The 15,153-nt window shown below is 36.9% G+C and overlaps 1 pseudogene across 1 annotated transcript; it reads right to left on the bottom strand.

The window, feature by feature from the left end:
• Positions 1 to 12,871: 12,871 nt before the first annotated feature.
• On the bottom strand, positions 12,872 to 15,153 carry LOC306643207 (lysocardiolipin acyltransferase 1-like; annotated as a pseudogene). The gene has a single exon. The product of its transcript is annotated as a lysocardiolipin acyltransferase 1-like (transcript).

Raw genomic sequence — 15,153 nt, 5'->3', positions numbered from 1 at the left:
AAATTTTCTGTTTATATTGTAGACAGTGATTGAACTCATCATTTCTGTTTATAGCAAGACAGCAGTGGATACCTTGCTAGGAGCTATTAGATTTAAGGCTATATATTGTTTACACCGGGTGCTGTTGATATTGGTCTCCCTTTTAAAGGTGGGGTACTGGAAATCTTTAGGAACAATATAGATCTACAGGGTAGAATCTGTACTGCCTCAGATCTATACAACTAGATGGGAAAACACACAAGTAACATGGGAGAAAAAAAAACAAAAAAAAAAAAACAAGGAAACAAAGTGCCCCAAACAAACCAAGATGCCGCAATAAGAGAATCCACTGACAACACAGTAAAGAAATATCTGAGAAGGAGTTTAGAAAGTACATAGTTAAACTGATCTGCAAAGTAAAAGATGGTCTAAAGAGTGAAATCAAAGAGAAAATACAGGAAGTGAAAGATCACTTCAATACAAAGTTAGAAATTGTGAAAAAAATAAGCAAAAATCCTCGAAATGAAGGAATCAAAAAATCAAATTATAAATTAAATGGAAAGCATCACCAATAGACTAGATCATTTGGAAGACAGAACCTTAGGCAATGAAGACAAAATATTTAATATTGAAAGTAAAGTTGACCATGCAGAGAAGATGGTAAGAATCCATGAACAGAACTTCCAAGAATTATGGGATAACATGAAAAAACGAAATTTAAGAATTTTTGGCATTGAGGAAGGCACAGAGATACAAACCAAAGGAATATACAATCTTTCAATAACATAATATCAGAAAATTTTCCAAATCTAAAGAATGAAATGGAAAATCAAATACAAGAGGCTTACAGGACCCCAAATGTACAACATTACAGCAGACCCACACCAAGACACTTTATAATGAGAATGACTAACATACAGAATAAGGATAAAATCTTAAAGACTGTGAGGGGAAAAAAAAAAAAGCAAATTACATACAGGGGAAAACCAATTTAGATCTCAACGAATTTCTCAACACAGACCCTCAAAGCTAGGAGGTTATAGAACAATGTATTTCGAGCTCTGAAAGAAAATGAATGCCAACCAAGAATTTTATATCCAGCAAGATTAAATTTCAGATTTGAAGGTGAAATAAAGACCTTCCATGATAAACAAGTTAAAAGAATTCACAATTAGAAAGCCTGTACTATAGAACATTCTCAACAAAATATTCCATGAAGATGAAGTGAAAAAAAAAAAAAAAAAGGAAAACCAACAAAGGGAGGAACTACACTTAAGAATGGTCAATCAAAGGAGAAACTAAATCAAATTAAAAGCCAGAAATAAACCAAAATGACCAAGGAATACAAATCATATCTCAATAATAACCTTGAATGCTAATGGCCTAAACTCATCAACCAAAAGACAGACTGGCAGATTGGATTAAAAAACAAAACCCAACAATATGCTGTCTGCAAGAGATTCACCTCATGGTAAAGACATCCACAGACTGGACGTGAAAGGATGGGAAAAAAACATCACACATATGCATTCCTTAACAATCGGGTTTCCATCCTCATATCAGATAAAGTGGACTTCAAGCCAAAGTTAATCAGAAGGAAAAAAGAAGGTCATTTCATTCTATTGAAGGGAATTATGCATCAGCAAGGCATAACGATTGTAAATATCTGTGCTCCAAATAATGGAGCATATATGTACGTCAAACAAACACTTCTCAATTTCAAGAATCAAATAGACCACAACACAATAATACTGGGTGACTTTAACACACCTCTCTTACTACTGGATAGATCTTCCAAACAAAAACTAAAGAAACTATAAAACTAAGTAATACAATCAATAATTTGGACTTAACAGACATATATAGACTATTTTATCCATCAACAAGTGAGTACACTTTTTTCTCAGCAGCACATGGATCCTTCTCTAAAATAGACCATATCTTATGCCACAAATCAACTCTTAGTAAATACAAAAAAGTGGAGATAATACCCTGCATTCTATCAGATCATGATGGACTGAAATTAGAAATCATTGATAAAATAAAAAAATAGAAGCTACTGTAACAGGTGGAGACTAAATAATACACTATTGAATGATGAATGGATAGTAGAAGAAATCAGGGATGAAATAGAAAAATAGAGGTAATGAGTATACTGATACAACATACCAAAATCTATGGGACACTAGGAAGTACTAAGAGGAAAGTTTATTGTATTGAGCTCACTTATTAAAAGAATAAAAATCAACAAATAAATGACCTAACATTACATCTCAAAGCCCTGGAAAAAGAAGAATAAGTCAACCCTAAAAATAGTAAAAGACAGGAAATAATTAAAACCAGAGATGAAACCAATGAAATTGAAACAGAAGAAACAACTGAAAAAAATGACAAAACAAAAAGTTGGTCCTTCGAAAAAAATCAATAAAATTGATAAACTCCTAGTCATGTTAACAAAGAGAAAAAGAGACCCCAAATTACTAAAAAACATGATGAAAAAGGAGAGATCACAATGGACACAACTGAAATACAGAAGATAATTAGAAACTATTTTGAAAATTTATACTCCAATAAAATAGAAAATATTGAAGACATGGACAAATTTCTAGAGATATGTGGCCTACCTAAACTGAATCAGGAGGTCATGCATGACTTAAATAGAACAATTTCAAGTAATGAAATAGAAAATACCATCAAAAGCCTACCAATTAAGAAAAGCCCAGGACCAGACAATTCTCAACCAAGTTCTACAAGATCTTCAAAAAAGAATTAAACTCCTTAAATTATTCCATGAAATAGCAAAGGCGGGCTGGGGATATAGCTCAGTTGGTAGAGTGCTTGCCTTGCAAGCACAAGGCCCTGGGTTCAATCCCCAGCACCACAAAAAAAAAAAAAAAAAAAAAAAAAAAAAGAGAAATAGCGAAGGAAGGAACCTTTTCAAACTCATTCTCTGAGGCTAATAACACCCTGATACCAAAAGTGACGACAAATCAAGGAAAGAAAACTTCAGACCAATATCCCTGATGAATATAGAAGCAAAAATTCTCAATAAAATTCTGCCAAATTGCGTATAAAAACATATTAAAAAGATAGTGCACCATGATCAAGGGGGGTTCATCCCAAGGATTCAGGGTTGTTTTAACATATGGAAATCAGTAAATGTAATTCAGCATATCAATACACTTTAAAACAAGAATCATGATTATCTCAGTATATGCAGAGAAATTAAAAAAAAAAAAAAAAACAGCATCCCTTCATGTTCAAAACACTAGAAAAACTAGGGATAGTAGGAACATACCTCAACGTTTTAAAAGCCATATATGCTAAGCCAAAGGCCAACATCATTCTAAATGGAGAAAAATTGAAAGCTTTTCTTCTAAAAACTGGAACAAGTCAAGGATGCCCACTTCCACCACTTTTTTTCAACATTAGCCTTGAAACACTAGCCAGAGCAATTAAATAGAAGAAAGAAATTAAAGGTATACAAATAAGTAAAGAAGAACTCAAACTATTACTATTTGCTGATGACATGATTCTATATTTAGAAGATCCAAAAAATTTCACCAAAAAACTTTCAGAACTAATAAATGAATTCAGCAAAGTTATTTGGAGGCTCATGGTTTCAGAGGTCTCAGTCCATGGACAGCCAATTCTATTGCTCTGGGTGCAAAGTGTGGCCGAACATCATGGCAGAAGAGTGTGGTGGAGGAAAGTGGCTCAGCACATGGCCACCAGGAAGCAGGGAGTTTTCCTCTCAGCAAAGACAAAATACATAACCCAAAGGCATACCCCGGTGACTCACCTACTCCAGCCACATCCTACCTGCCTATAGTTATGACCCAGTTAATCCCTATCAGGGGATTAATGCATTGATTAGTTTAAAAGTCTAATAAACCAATCATTTTGATACTGCTGTTTACCGGTGACGAGTTCTGCTACTACTAATGTTGAAGATTGAACACTAGAGAAGCACTCCAAGGCAACCATATTAATCAGGTTTTATTTAAAGGTGATAATACAGACTTCTCCTGGCAGGAAGAAGGGGGCCATGGCTGATGTTTTGAAGTCCCAAGAAGTGTGCTCACCCTACATCTTTTATAGGTTAAAGTCTCTTTTGTTCTCCAGTTCTTTCCCCCCTTATTTCTCCTTCCTGCCTACATGACTAGGCCTGGTTTTTCATTAAGTGAGAAACCATGGGCAGGAGGAGGGCCAGGGTGATTCAGGCAGATAAGGGCCCAGGGGGCAACAATTAGTAGCCCCTTGTTTGCAGTCCTTGATAAAGGCAGGTAAATTTGGTGACATTCCATTCTTCCAGGGGCAGTCTCCAACTTCCAGAGGCAGATGGCTTTATGGCCTCAATTTCCTCGAATTGACCCGATCCCCTATTTCTACACTAACTACCTGTTCCCAATTCTGGCTTCAATTTTACCTCTAAACTTTTTGCATTGTCTCACACATAAGTTTTTGGAAGATACCTCACATCTAAACCATAACAACATTATCCAAAGGGCTTGGGCTGCCAGCACTCATTCTCTCTCTGCCTGCCTTCAGGATCCATCCCATCAACACTTAATGCTGTTGTGATCTCCAGCCCTAAACTTTTCCAGCATTTATCTGCAAAATCAAGGTGATAGCTAGTCCTTGAGTGAGGGGACGCTTAATGGTTCTTGATTTCGCCTTCTTCTTATGCATTCATCTCTTTCTACCAGAGTAATCTTTCTAAAGCACAAATGGTACATGCCCTTTCCTGGGCTTCCCTCTGCTTTTAGGATAAAGTCAAAACTCCTTTATGAATTACAGAGGCTCTTTAAGATCCGAGGGCAATGGCATTTACAGTTTTCTCTCTTGCCATTAGTCTCCTTCATGCCACGGTCATTTTGAATGATCGGAAGTCTTTCTCCTGACTCTGAAGCTTTAATGTGTCTTTTTGAACTTCTAGCCAGCTTCCACATGTCATCACACCCCCTTGTAATCTTCATGTTCTCATTTAGGTGCCACTTCCTCTAGGAAGCCTTCCCTGACAGCCCAGGAGTAGGCTGGGGAGCAGCACCACTCTGCTGTGAATTCCATAGCAGCCTAGCCTGGCTTTACATTTACCACATGAAAGAAAATGTTTTTTAAATATTACACTGTGAATGTGGCCCGAAGAAAGAGGAGGGAACTGAGTGACACTTTGGGAAGGAAGAAGTCATGAGGCAGCAAAAAGAAAAGTTGTAAATGCCCTCCTAGTCCTGGGAATGGGTGAAACAATAAAGGGGTCAGACACACCGGGTTCTTTCACCTCCGCGTCCCAATCCCTTCAGAAATTGTGGAGGGGGCTGAGGGAGAACCTGAAAAGAGACAGGGTTGTGCCTACTTGGCATTGAGTGCATTGGGAGGACAAATGTTGAATAGGCTGCCTGTGCTCCAGGCACAGGAATCCTGGATTCTTGTAAAAATGGCAATTTAGTGTTAGGCAAAGGGCCTTTACCGGGTTGGAAGATGTATAGCAGCTCTCTATGCCCAGTGGGGACCATGGAAATTAACTAGTATTATAGCCGAGGGAGTTTGGATAGTTGTGCAAACTGACCTTGTGGATCCTGTAGCTAAGAGCAGGCCAAGGCCAGCTGTGTCTTAGCCAGACCCTAGAGAGGATCTATAGCTCTTTCTAGAACAAAGGTTAAGGCAAATCAGCAAGAAAGGATACTGGCTCCCAGCCCAGCCAAAAGAACAGACCACTTGTTGCTGCTGTGGTGAGCAAACACCATAACAGACCAGCTGGCCAGCACCAATACCAGAGATCAGGATAGCAAGCTGCTCTAAGATTCAGTTTGCAGTACTGCCTCACCACAAGGAATGAAGCCCCCTTCCCAAACCTCCAGAGGGCAGGAAGAAGCAGACAGAAATAGTCAAGAATAAGAATCAAACTTAAATGGACTGAGCAATTTAATTCAGCTCTTTCACCACTGGCACCCCTAATGGAATAGAGATTCAAAAAGCAAAAACATCAATTATTGAAAAAAGAAGTTATATTTTTCTTTGCATGTTTGAGAACCAAATTTTTGCATAACTGTATGCTTCCCTAAATGGATACTCTATCTGTTTCTGTATTGGCCCCATTTTTTTTTTTTTTTTTTTTTTTTCTTTTTTGTTCTGGGATTGAACTCAGGGCCTTGTGTATGCAAGGCAAGCACTCTACCAACTGAGCTATAGCCCCAGCCCTGGCCCCATTATTTATGCTTCTTGAAGTTAAAGCATAAGTTGCCTCATTCACTGTTATTTCCCAAGCATCTGGTTCAGTCCATAACCCATCATAGGAGTTCAAATGCTTGTGGAATGAAAATATTTGAAAATCATATATCTGATAATAATTATTATTCAGGATATATACAGAACTCCTACAACTCAACAACAAAACTCACAACCAATTTAAAAAATGGGCAAAGGACGTGAATAGACCTTTCTCTAAATAAAATATATAAATGACCAATAAACACATGAGAAGATGCTCAACATCACTAATCTTTTTTTTTTTTTTTTTTTTTCTTTGTGGATGTGCTGGGGATTGAACCCAGGGCCTTGTGCTTGCAAGGCAAGTACTCTACCAACTGAGCCGTATCCCCAGCCCACTAACATCACTAATCTTTAAGGCCATGCAAATCAAAACCACAAGAAGTTATTACTTCACACTCAGAAGGATGGCTATTATCAAAACAAAAGCAGAAAATAAGTGTAGGCAAGGATATGGAAAAATCGAATTTGTAGTTCTCTGTTGATGGGAATGTAAAATGGTACAAGCCACTGTAGAAAACAGTTTGTTGGGTCTTCAAATTGTTAAGCATAATTACTATATGATTCAGAAATTCCACTCCTAGGTATACCCAAAAGAATTGAAAGCAGGGTCTCAAACAGATACTTACACACCAATGTTCATAGCAGCAGTATTTACAATGGCTTAAAGAAACAACCCAAATTCCCCTCTATGAATAAAGAGATAATCAAAATGTGATATATTCATATAGTGGGATATTATTTATCCTTTAAAAGAAACAAAATTCTGAAAACATGTTACAATGAGGATGAACCTTGAAAACATGCTAGGTGAAATAGACCTGACAAGAAAAGACAAATATGTGATTTCTCTCATATGAAGCATCTAGAATAGGCGAATTCATAGAGACATAAAGTAGAAGGGGGTCACCACAGCCTGGACGGAAGGGAGAATGGGTGTTATTGTTTAATAGACATATAGAGTTTCTTGAAATATATAGTGATGATGATTGTATAACACTGTGAATGTAGTTAGTACCACTGAATCATACATTTAAAAATAGTTAAAACAGGACTGGAAGTGTAGCTCAGTGATAAAATGCTTGTCTAGCATGCAGAAGGCTCTGGGTTCAATCCCCAGAACTGCCAAAAAAGGAGGGGGGTTAAAATAGTAAATTTTTATTCAAAAATTGTTATTAGTACATTATAGTTACACAGAATATTTGGGCTAATTTTGACATAATTATACAAGTATGGCGTATAATTAACTCCAATTTAGTCCCCAGTACTTCTGCTTTCCCTCCTCTACTCCCTCCCTTGTTCCCTTTCCTCTACTCTGCTGGTCTTTCTTCTATTTAATTATAGATATTTTTTACAATAGTACATTATAGATATACATAAAGGTGAAATTCACCATGGTATATTCATATATGTGCATAGGATAGTTTATCAGTTTCATTCCACCATTCCTCCTTTTCCCATCCCTCCTCCCTTCTCCTCAATCCCCTTTCTCTACTTCGTTGATCTTTCTTCTATTTACATGGAATTTCCCTTCACTTCCCACCCCCCATTTTGGTCTAGCTTCTGCATATGAGAGAAAATATTAGACCCTTGACTTTCTGAGTCTGGTTTATTTTACTTAGCATGATGTTCTCCTTCTTCAGGTTCATCTATTTAGCAGCAAATGCCACACTTTCATTCTTCTTTATGACTGAGTAAAACTCCATTGTGTATATATACCATATTTTCTTTATCCATTCACCTGTTGACAGATTTGGGCCACTTCCAAAACTTGGCTATTGTGAAATACACTGCCAGAAACACTGATGTGGCTTTATTCCAAGAATATGCTGATTTTAGATCTTTTGGATTTATAACAAGGAGTGGGATAGCTGAGTCATATGGTGGTTCCCTTCCTGTTTTCTTGAGGAATCTCCATACTGCTTTCCAGAGTGGTTGTACTGATTTGCAGCACCACTGAACATGTATGAAAGTTTCCTTTTCCTCATGTCCTTACCAGTATTTATTATCATTTGTATTCTTGATAATTACCATTCTGACTGGAGTGAGGTGAAATCTCAATGTAGTTTTGATTTGCATTTCCCTAGAAACTAGTTGCTAGAGACTTTCAACATTTTTTTTTTTTGTATATTTGTTGGCTGTTTGTATTTCCTCTTTTGACACATGGCTGTTTAATTCTTTTGATCATTTATTAATTGGGTGTTTTTTTTTTTTTTGGTGTTAAGTTTTTTGAGTTCTTTATATATTCTTGATACTAATCCCCTGCCTGAAAAGCAGGTGCCAAAGATTTTATCCCATTCTGGGGATTCTCTCTTCATGTTCTTAATTCTTTCCTTTGCTGTGCAGCTTTTTAATTTGGTGATCTCCCAATAACTGATTCTTGGTTTCATTTCTTGCATTCCAGGAGTCTTGTTATAGAAGTCAGTTACTGTGCCAATATTTTGGAGTGCTGAACCTACATTCTCTTCTAGCTATGGCAGAGTTTCTGGTCTGATTCCTAGGTCTTTGATCCACTTTGAGTTGATTTTTGTGCAGGGTGAGAGAGAAGGATCACTTTTCATTTTTCTACACATGGATATCCAGTTTTCCTAGTACCATTTCTCTGATGTATTTTTTGGCACCTTGTCAAATATCAGATGACTGTATCTATGTCGATTTGTCTTTGTGTCTTCAATTCTATTTCACTGGTCTTCATGTCTGTTTTGGTGCCAATACCGTGTTTTTTTTTTTTTTTTTCCTTTTCTTACTATAGCTCTATAGTATAATTTGAGGTTTGGTATTATGATGCCAGCAGCATTACTCTTCTAGCTTAGAATTGTTTGGCTATTCTGCATCTCTCATTCTTCAAAATGAATTTTAGAACTTTTTTCATAGTTCTGTGAAGAATGTCATTGATATTTTCATGGGACTTGCATTGAATATGTAAATGTATGGCCATTTTAATATTATTTCTGCCTATCCAAGAACATGGGAGGTCTGACCATCTTCTAAGGTCTTCTTTAATTTCTTTCTTCTGTGTTCTATAGTTTTCAATGTAGAGATCTTTCATTTTCTTGGTTAGATTTATTCCCAAGTATTTAATTTTATTTTTTGGAGTTATCGTGAACGGGATAGTTTTTCTGATTTCTTTTTCAGAAGATTCATTATTAGCACATAGGAAAGTGATTGATTCATATATGTTGATCTTATGTTCTGCTACTTTGCTGAATTTATCACCTCTAGAAGTGCTCTGGTGGAGTTTTTGGGTCTTCTAAATATAGGATCATGTCATCAGCAAACAGAGATAGTTTGACTTCTTCTTTTCCTAAAATAGTAATTTTCAAATTATGTATTTTTACCACAAGTAAAAACAAAAGAATTGGAAGAAACAAAAATAAAATTACTTTTATAAAATCAAAACTTTAATAAACATATTCTATTGGAAGAAAAAAGAAAGGAAAAGAAAAACCCTTGTAGAATAAATGTTATTGTAGGCAGAGGACCTAGAAGATAAAATCCACCAGTACTTAGTGAATGAATGACTGAATATGAGGCCAAATCATGTTATCATTGCCAGTTACTTAGAGAACAGGTAATGATGAGACTACCAATGAGTCCTGGAACAGGAATCAGGTAGACTGCAGAGGCCACAAATCCTAGAGGGCTAGGAAGACTAGTTGCAATTTCCATCTTAGATTCAAAATGTCTTCTTGTGTAAACCTATATGCTAAATTAATTATTTTACTGATTCCAGAAATTCTGCCCAATAGTTGAATCCTAGTGTCTTCAGTCTCTTAATCTTAGCTGAGTGTTAATTTAGCCAAGATGAACTGGTTTAACTTTACCTGAAGTTTAATATTTATTCAAAGACTTCAGTGATATTGAGAACCAGCTTATACAAGGGTGCAGAACTCTCATGTCAGAGCTAATTATCAGCCAGATAGGGAGACATCTACTATTTTTTCTGGCTCCATTCTACCATCCATTGCAGAGAAGTTGTCAAGATTTTAGGTTGAATATCTCCAGTTAGACATGTCAGTGGGGCTGCATCACAACTGGATGTACCCATTAAACTTTTTTTTTTTTTTCCATTGGTTATTAACAGTCTTTTCACCTAGGTGGTTTTTACAGTTTCGCTTCTCAATATTCATTCTACCCCCAAATTATTAGTCTAGGTCAATTATGGTAATCCTATTCCACATGTTTTAAGAGTCTTTTTTTTTTTTTTTAATAAGTGCTTCACCAAATCCTGGCCAATGAGACATGAATGGAAACCTGCTCCATGCTTTCTTCTAAAGTTTGCTCTCATCTAAAAAAGACATACGGAAGAGATAATACCTTTCTACCTCAAATGCTATTGTGACTGGTAATGTCAGAAAATGCTGCACCAGCTGGAAGACAAAGCAACAGCAGCAGAAGGAAGAGCCAAGAAAACCACAGGGAAGCTGGACTAAAGCCCTGGTGCACCATTCCTTTAAATAGAAGAGGAAAAAAAACGTTTAAAATCAATTATCCAATTGTCACCTTAAGCTAAGGAGAAAAAAAGAGCAATTTAAACCAAAGTATGTAGAAGCAGGGGAGAGAATGATAAAAATAAGAACAGAGTCTCTGGTTTTAGGGAAGATGGAGTAAGCACACTCCTCCCTGTATCTTCCACTGAAGGCAACTATAAATCCTGGACAAAATACATGAAGCAGTTATGGAAGGACTCTTCAAAGTAAATGATAGCAAGCAGGTTGGGAAAAGAGACCAGAATTTGAAATCCAATGAACTAGCACTGAATTTATTACTACTATAGCCCTGTTGTTTCCTGGCCTGAATTTAAAGGCAACCTGAAACTCAGGAGTGCACACAGATCTCCAAGTTGAACGTTCTATTTCTGGCCCAAGGAATGGGAAAGGTGGCTCCTGAGCATGGGAAAAATCTCATGTAGTTTTTTCTTCAGTTCCCTCTTCATCTTCCTCAGCCTCTAGGCAGTGCTGTGGCAGTGGCAGTTGCAGTGTGGCTGGGAAGGCACCTAAACCCCAAGGGAGGGAAACAACCCTCTGCTGTGAGCTGGGTTGCTTCGGTCTCTGGAGTATTGTACAAGTCCCCATCACTTTTATTTTCCTGTGTGCTCTTGTCTCTTGAACTGGACCTCAATGAAGACGCAGTTGGGAGAAGTGAACAACAGAGTAGAGAATCTAAAATTGAACCCTCAAGCTGAGGGATTGTAAAGAAGGGTCCAGGAAGTCAGAAAGTATTAAGGGTACTGCACAGAGGATGGAGATGAAATGTGGTACCCTAAAGTTGTGTATGAACACCTTGAGTCACCTCTAAACTGCACATATCTGGAGCTGATCCTAAAGAGCAGATCAGAGTCATGGAGGACTGAGCAACAGAGCAGACTGCCACATAGCCTCCAGCAGGCCCCTGGGAGGTGTACACAGAGGACAGGTCCAAATGCACAGGTTTGAAAAGCTAACTGACATGGAAGCACAGCCCAAACAAAGCTGATTAGAATTCGTTACTTGATTCTAATTGGGGAAATTGCCTGCTAACACAAACAAACATCAACAAATCAGCAATATCCTCAAATCCTTTAACATTCAAAATGTGCAGTATACAATGCAAACTTACTAGGCTTAGGAAGACCTGGGAATATCACAACTAGCAAGGAAAATGAAAATCAAATTATGCCAATGCCTATGTAATATGGATATTGGAATGAACAGAAAAATCCTTTAAAGCAGGTTTTAACCATGCCTAAGAGTAGGGATAAATTAATGGAAGGATAACTCTCAGGAAAGGAACAAAGAAATAAAAGAATATAAAGAAGAACCAAATGGAAATTTTAGAACTGAAAAATATGACAACCAAAATAAATTTATTACTGGATGGGCTCAGTTGAAGGATGGAGACAACTAAAGAAATGATCAGAAGAAATTATCTAACCTAAATAACAGATGATAAGATTGAAAAAAAAGAACAGTAGGAAAAACTCCAATGGGACCAAGTAGGCTTTATTCCGGGACTATAAGGTCATCTTGGTATTTAAAAATCAGTCTGGTAATCCACTAAATTAGTAGTCTAGTCTCAAGAGAAAAAAAACTACATGGTTATATTAATTGATACACAAAGGCATTTGACAAAATTCAACATTCTTTTATGACAAGAATAGAAGGGAACTTCCTCAAAGTGATAAAAGACATCTACTGAAAAATTAGAGTTAATAAGTTAAGTATGAAAGACTGACTACTTTCCCCCCTAAAATTGAGAACAAAGTAAGAATGTTCACTTTTACACTTCTATTCAACATTGTTTTGGAAGTCCTACACAGATTGGAAGTCAAAAAGTAAATTTTTCCTGTTTGCAGGTAGCATGATTACTTATATAGGAAATTCTCTTGAGTCTATAAAAAGGCTATTATTAGTAATAACAGAGTTCAGAGAGGTACAACACACAAAGTTCTCACTCAGTTCAGGCTGTTATAACAAAAAATACCACAAACTGGGTGCCTTACATAACAGAAAGTTATGCCTTATCATTCTGAAGGCTTGGAAGTTCAAGATCAAGATGCCAATTGACTCAGTGGCTGGTGAGGGCGCTCTTTCTGGTTTACAGAGGAATACCTTCTTGCTGTATCCTCACAAGGTAAAGAGAGAGTTGGGGGGGAGGGGAGAGGGAGAGAGAGAAAGAGAGATCACATAAACGTTTGTTTTGTGTATCTTCTTATAAGAGCTCTATTACTGATAAGGTTCTACTCTCATGGTTGAATTACTTCCCAAAGACCTCAATTCCAAATACCATCACATGAGGATTTGGTGAGCATACAATCCATAGCAAAAGTCAATACACAAAAAGTCAATTATATATACAGGCAATGAAAAACTATACATTTAAAATTTTAAATACCATTTTAAATAGTTAAAAAACAGTTAAGTACTTAAGAATAAATTGAACAAAATATAGGCATGATCTGTATATTAAATCTGCAAAATAACAATAAAGAAAATAATAAATTGAGAGCTATAGAGTGTTCATGGATTGGAAGATTCAGTATAATTAACATGTCAATAGTTGCTTAGTTAATCAATAGATTTAATGGAATCTCAATAGAAATTATAGCAGGATATTTTTGTAGATGTAGGTATGTTGATTTCTAAGTTATGTGGAATGCTAAGTGAACTAGAATTACTAAGACAATTTTAAAAGAAGGTAGTTAGAGGACTCACATTTTATTCTTTAAGTGCAAAATATCTTTAACAAATAATGATGATAGTAAGAAATATTTGATAGTCATGCCAAAATGCATCTCTGTTTACAAAAGTTTAGAACATTTTCCAAACATCCCTTAGGTTTTAACATCGTGAGCCTCATCATTTCACTCGTTTTTCTTTAAATTTAAATGTGGCTGCTTGTGTAAAAAGATGGTAATATGCAAGTTCAATAATTTCCAGTCACTGAATGTTCTGTCTTGCAGCATGAAGATTACAACAGTGATTATAAAATATTGCCCAACAAGAATGTACAGATATATGAGCAGGCAGCTTGCAGGGTTAAACAAGGTCCAGTACAGTATAGAGAGCAATTTGACCACAGGGCTCTGAGATTTGCAAAGCAAAATTACACTCTGTGCAGTAAGAAAATCTTCTGCCCTTCTTAGAAGAATGCATCCTCTCTTCCTTCTCCTTCCATCACATGTGGTGCCAGAGATGAAGGTTTTTCTTGGACATGTGACATACTGTATGTTGGGGGTGGGAAAGTGGATTTCCCTGGGGAAGTTCCCATGAAGGAGGTGCTTCTTTGTTTAAGGAATGTTGGGATATGCTGCAGTGAGGTTCAGGGCAGCATCAAAATTCTTACCTTCTCTTGGACTGTCTACCACAAAAGTAAAGCCTATAGTTCTTGGCTGTAAGACATATTCATATTTCTGAAGTCCCTTCTTTTCTGCAAAATCACTACTTTGAACTTTACTGTTTTCTGTAAAATCAGTCCCTTCTGGGAATATGAGGAACTGATGTAGTTCAAGAATATTACAAAAATAATCAAGCATATCTTCAAAATGGCTTTTGTCATTCTTCCACTTCCTTTGAATAAAGATACAGGCACAGCCTGCATGGCCCAACCAAATCCAGGAGCACTTTTGAGACTGGATTTGAGGTCGATTTTCTCCATTCTGAGATAGTTATATCTCATCAGACAGTTCCACAAGTATATCCAGTCCATTCTTGTCCAGGGGTTCATGATAACAACATTTCTTCCTCCATGTACAAATGCATCACCCATTTTAATAATTTTTACACCAAAACATGGTCTCCAACAATGCCCCAAGCTTTTATGGTCTTGCTTCTATTTTTAATTTTTTTTGGTATTGAGGTTGAACCCAGTTGAGCACCACTGAACCACATCCCCAGCCCTTTACTAATATTTTATTTAGAGACAGGGTCTCACTGAGTTGCTTAGGGCCTTGCTAAGTTGCTGAGGCTGGCTTTGAATTTATGATCCTCCTGCCTTAGCTTCCCGACCCGCTGGGATTACAGGTGTATACCACCTTACCCAACTATGGTCCTGCTTTTAGAAAATATGTTTAGTAGATAGAAACCACTTTGTTAATTGCTCATAGGTTCAGAATTATCACAACTTATTTTCCCCTGAAATATATATATTACTTCATTCTTTCGTTGCCAGCTTCTAGGAGTCCCAACTTAGTCTTTTAGAGACTTTTTTCTGCTTTTAGTTAAGGATCTACACCTTCACAATCTCTGACAAGAAGCTAGGAACATAAGTCCAAGGTACCAGGTTTCATCCCCAGGGTTGTGACAGGTAGCACTCACCCCACCACCACTGCACACTGTGGATGAGCATGGGGGAGAGGGGACTCTGGAGGGGTCAGACCTTGGGGTAGAATCCACCACTAATTCATTGCCAATGTTTATAGATGCT

Source organism: Sciurus vulgaris (assembly GCF_902686455.1).
Source record: "Sciurus vulgaris genome assembly, chromosome: 13".
Taxonomy (NCBI): Eukaryota; Metazoa; Chordata; class Mammalia; order Rodentia; family Sciuridae; genus Sciurus; species Sciurus vulgaris.
This window is presented reverse-complemented; position numbering and strand designations above follow the sequence as displayed.